The sequence below is a fragment of the Aegilops tauschii genome, chromosome 7, assembly GCF_002575655.3.
Source record: "Aegilops tauschii subsp. strangulata cultivar AL8/78 chromosome 7, Aet v6.0, whole genome shotgun sequence".
Lineage (NCBI taxonomy): Eukaryota > Viridiplantae > Streptophyta > Magnoliopsida > Poales > Poaceae > Aegilops > Aegilops tauschii.
Window position 1 is genome coordinate 138,250,771 of NC_053041.3, and position 5,542 is coordinate 138,256,312.

The 5,542-nt window shown below is 38.6% G+C and overlaps 1 non-coding gene across 1 annotated transcript; it reads left to right on the plus strand.

Moving 5' to 3' along the window:
- The first annotated feature begins 2,574 nt into the window (after positions 1 to 2,574).
- TRNAV-AAC (transfer RNA valine (anticodon AAC)) lies at positions 2,575 to 2,648 on the plus strand. Its single transcript has one exon. It is a non-coding gene; the product is annotated as a tRNA-Val (tRNA).
- Positions 2,649 to 5,542: the final 2,894 nt, after the last annotated feature.

Below are 5,542 nucleotides of genomic sequence, written 5' to 3' on the forward strand. Positions count from 1 at the left end.
TCTAGGGAATAATTCTTCTACCGATCATGGGAGCTACATCATTTCTTCTGTCGAGGGTCTCGACTCCGTGTCTTCTTCTTCTTCAAGTTTCCGTGGCACATGACCAATTTTTTCTTACTCCAACTATAAGGGAGAGCACACATATTTAAGGTCGACCGTTGCATCTCCAAGATGATTCACCACTTTGTTGCGGGAACTGTGGGACGAATGATCTGGTTTGACCCAACGCTTGGCGTGATGCCAGATTGATCAGCCGAGACAGAACATTTCCCTAAAATCTATTGTTCTAGATTTTTCTTCTCCATGTCTCGTCCATTATATATATGCAATTAAATAGCTACTCATCTTTCATTGATCGCATTTGCGGCAGCCGCAGCCAATGCCTTCATATGTTTTTTTCTTGAGACAATGATGCCTTCATATGTGCCTCAGTACGATTTCGTCGGGTCATGGGTACCGGAGGAATGACAATCGTTCGTCCACTGAACAAGGGCACATGGAGCGAAACTCGAGCCCATGGAATTCCCTTTGAAAGGTTTAGAACACAGCCCATAGAACAAAAGGCTCATTCCTGATGGCCCAAATCTTGTTCTGTAATTGAATTGCAGGTCTGCACGGCAAACCCTATTTGGCGCCTTTAATGCTGGCTAAAGGCAATTTTGCCAACCGGCGCACACCCCCCATCCTAGTTGGGCCGATCCATTTAGAATTTTTTTCTATTTAAAATTCACAAAATGTGTGCGGGAACGACAGGTCGAACTCATGACCTCTAGTTCACAGAGTAGAGCGCAAATCACTAGAATAACGTATCACTTGTGTCAACGGTTCCGTCGTGCCTTCTCTCGTTCTCTTCAAAGAGAAAAGGGCTGCAACAGTTTGCCCCCTCACTACGCCAGCAAGGCCGGGGGTTCCCTTCCCCTCCGTTCACCACTCCGGCGACGGCTGGGGGAGGGAACCCAGGATTTTCTATCCTGGTTTATACTTAGGGATAGGATTGTAGATTTCTTGGTCGACGCTTTGGATTGGTAGCGGGACATTGGGAATAATTGTTCCCCGATCCCGGCCACATCTCGACGGCGTGCGATGTCGATGGATCGAAGGGAGTTGTTTTCTGCCATTACTCCTGTGTGGTGGATCTATTGTTCAGGGGTGTTGTCGGTGAGGCAGCGGCTGCCGCTTCGGATGGCGATGGTGACGAACAATAGGTGACGACCTCTCTGGTAACAGGTTTGTGTCTGATGGTTGGCGAATCTGTCGGTCTTCTTCGACAGCGTTGCCTGAAGACGGCGTTTTCGAGACGTGAAGCGCTCGGGGTTATTCCCCGACCGACATGCCATAGCGATAGGTGTTCTGTTATTCATTGCAATCCTTTATTCGGTTCAGAAAGCTTCGATGTGATGTGGCGCCGACAGTCATTTGGTTTGTGGCTGCTATCTCATCTACCTCTCGTGGAGATGTCGAAGAAAGACGATAACAGGCTTGGATTTAGTTGAGCAATCTCTCCCCTTAAGGACTTTGTTGTAATTTTTATTTTCTTGGGGGTGGATATGTCGTTATTCCGGGACAGTTTTCTACTCTGTTTCGGTGTGTGCCACACGCAATGTATGTTGGACATTTGCCTAATGAAAATGTGGTTACCCCTAAAAAAAAGTTTGCGGCAACCAGCTGGTTTTGGGAAGCTTCCCAAACCGGTTTTTCCAGTTCGCTGGACGTTCTCCAAAACGGTTTTTATTCAGTTTTTTCTTGTTCATTTTTCTTTTTTATTTTCCTCTTTTTTGTCTTCTTAAATGCGCACTTTTTTTAAGTTCGTGAAACATTTTTTAAAACCTTCCAATTTTTTTTCTTCAATTCATTAACTTTTTTGAAACTCGTGGACTTTAAAAAAATAAATCAATGAACTTTTATTGAATTCCATGATTTTTAATCAAAATCGATGAACATTTTTGCAAAATCAGTGAACTTTTTTCAAATTCATGAACTATTTTGAAAATCAATGAACTTTTCCAAAAAACAATTAAGTGGATGAACTTTTTTTCAAAAATGATGAACTTTTATTTGAAAATCACTGAAATTTTTTCATATTTGTGAAAAATATTCGTATTTTTTCATTTAGTTTTTTAGATTCTTTTTTGTGAACCATCAACCGGTCAACGGTTGACTTGTAAGAGGTTAACCTGTCAACTGTGAAATCTATCGATCGAGCACGAGGCACGCCCGCAGCGATCGTTGCTGGGCCAGCCCATGGAGCTCACGCGTGAGCGCCACTACGGTAGCGGGCGCATAACGCGCTAATTAGGAGCTCCCGCACCAATTCTCAAAAAAAACGGAGCTCCCGCACCACAGATCGCATTACTTCTACTCACTCTCGCCACTTGATTCTTTGAGCGAATCCTAATCTAAACCGAACATCTGCACCTGTGAAATCTCGGATTTTGGTAGCCTCCAATTCTCCTTTCATAAGGCAAAAAAGTGTAAAAAATAGCTCGATAAGTAGATCATGTGTTCATTATTACGGATTGACATTATCATCCATTAAATATATAAATAAAATATTACCATAATAAGAATAATTACGGTGTCGTGGTGTAGCTGGCTATCACATCAGTCTAACACACTGAAGGTCTCCGGTTCGAACCCGGGCGATGCCAAATTTACTAACACGCTTATTCATCAGCACCAAGAACGGCGCCCATACGCTTGACCATAAAATAAGTACACATAGCCGCAGCAGATGCATATATACTCCAGTTTGCACGAATGCTGCATGTCGCTAGAGACTAGAGAGCAAGAGGACACGCTACAAGTTCAGTAACTGGATACCCAGGCAAAGGGGGACGACTGCACCGTACACATGCAGACATAAAACGACGACAACTCTGATTGCGTTAAACTGATCTGGCTTCTACTATGGGATCATTCCAGTCAGCCTATCTTGGAGTGAGCCTCCGTAGCATTTGACATCTTCTCTCTACCAAGGCAACTTCCTCTACCTCATGGTGGCCTTGACTCTTGCCACGGTCCTTACTTCCAAGGTAACCTGTTGAGTGAAGAATAATCTACCACATTTCAGAATCGATGATACAAACTGTTGGTAAATCAATTAGGTGACAAAACACATTGAAACTATAGTTCTTAGATTCATCTCCAATTATATATCAGAGCTAACTATTACAAATTAGTTGTCAGGATCAAGATGATGAGCATTGAATTAAGATTTCCGAGAAGGACCTCCCGCGGGGAGGATCTTTAGGGGAAAACCTCCTCCTCGACGGGGTGTGTGGACCGGCCCAACAACGCACCCTGCTCGGTTAATGGTTGAACCGGTGGACCATTGACCGCTGACTCGTTGACCAGCTGACCACTGACAAGTTGATTGTTGACCTCTGACCTCTCTCCGTTGACCGTTGGCTTTATAAAAAAAGTGAATTTGAAAAAACAAAAAGTCCACGTATTTGAGAAAATTCCATGCATTTCTTAAAAAGAAAACTTTGAATTTAGGAAAAAAATCACGAATCTTTTAAAATTTCACGAATTAAAAAAAACACGTATTTGAAAAATATTTACGAATTTGCAAAAAAAGCTCATGATTTGTTTTCAAAAAAATCTCATGCTTTAAAATTTTCACAATTTTTTAAAAAAAAGTGCACTAAATTTAGAATAATAAAGAAATAAAATAAAGCAAACAAAAAAGATGGAAACGAAAAACAAAGAAAAACCAACCCAGCCGGAGGGAACCTTTCTAGAAGGAACCCACTTTTCTACTGATTGGCAACACACTTACGACAAGCAAGGGATATGTCAGCACGTCATGCCGATTGGCCTTTAACTTGCCCGTTAAGCACCATATAGGATTTGGCTCTTTAAGGTTCCTCTAGGTCTGGGAGCAACTAATTAACAGGTATCCTGGACTGGGTTTCAGTGGGCAGGGTGGGGAGCATCCCAGCGCCACCACATGTCGCATGATGGTATACCCACAGGAGCATGTTTTTTTACAAATGTACTTGGGTTTTTTGGTTCTTGGATTTTGCTTGGTTTTTACCCCGAGGGTGAAAAAGCATGGTTATGCTTCACGGTGAAGCACACTGCGCTTCTTGAAAAGTGAAAAGTATATTGTGCGTCTTGAAAAATGAAAAGCATAGGTTTGCTCTGCCCTTCTGTGTGAAATACACCTGTGCTTTCCCAAAAAGTGAGAAGCACAAGTGTGCTTCCTTGAAAAAGTGAAAAGCACAATTGTGCTTCATGGTTTATGTTTTATTATCGTGTTTTATGTTTTTCTTTTTTTCTGTTTCTTTTTTTCTTCTGTTTTCACTTTTTGTATTTCTAGTTTGTTTTGGTTTTTTATAGGAGAAAAGTTCATCCAAACCTATTAATGTAGGACCTAGTTTCGAATATCAAAACCCAACAATGAAACTGTTTCATGATTTGAACGCATGGTTCAAGAGATAATTTAAAAAAAAACTACAATAAAAGCGCAAAACTCCTAGGTTGTGGCAAGTGTCGTACATGTAGTGCGTCATTTATCACCTGCACACAAGATGAAAGTAATTTTCGCAAGGGCTACCCCTTAACTAGTGATTTGGCTAGATCTTGCTTGTAGCAAGTCCCATGGTGGTCTCGCCTCTACCGGTTTTATCCCATGAACATGTCTTATTGCTAGTTTAGTTTTTGCATACTATGTAACACATTTGATTTTGCTGGTCTTTTTATTTCATCATTTATATAAATATTCTAAAATGTTTATGAAAAATATGTTTTGAAAACATATTACTGTACTAAATTTGCTAAAAAAGGTTTATCATGTATTAGAAAAATTATCAGGTATTTAATGTTTTTTCCAACATAAAAAAATCCCATTATGTTTTTATAAAGTCTTTTCTGTTAAAATAATATTTTTCATATATTTAAAATGTTCATCATGTATTTAAAAATGTTCATGAAATCTAAAAAATGTGTACTAATTTATTTTTGGGACAATAAAACAAATGGCCAAGAATTTAGAAAATATTCACATGTTTTAAAATATGTTCATCATGTTTTTCTAATATGTTCATGAAATGCAAAAAAAGTTTTCATAATTCTCAGAAAATGTTTGTAGCATTGAGAAAAAAAAATTATTTCATGGCATTTAAAAAATGTTAAAACGTTTAAAATATATATGTTCATTAAGTTAAAAAAAATGTTCAACATGTGTATAAAAATGTACATAGTGTATTTAAATAATATTTATTGTGAATTTGACAAATTGTTTACATGCATTTGAAAAATACTGAGCGTGTATCAAGAAAGTATTTTATATGTATTAAAAATGAACTATGATTTACAAATGTCAAGTTTTTTTACATAAGGAAATAATGATAATGATAATAATAATAATAATAATAATAATAAAATCGAAAATAGGGAAAAAAGAAAAATCAAACAAAAAAGAAATAAACCAAAAAACCAAAATAAAAACCAATAGGAAAACATAGAAAAAAGAAAAGTGAAAAACTAGACGGATGAGGGTCACCATCTATGCCTTTTACACCATTTTGATACTACT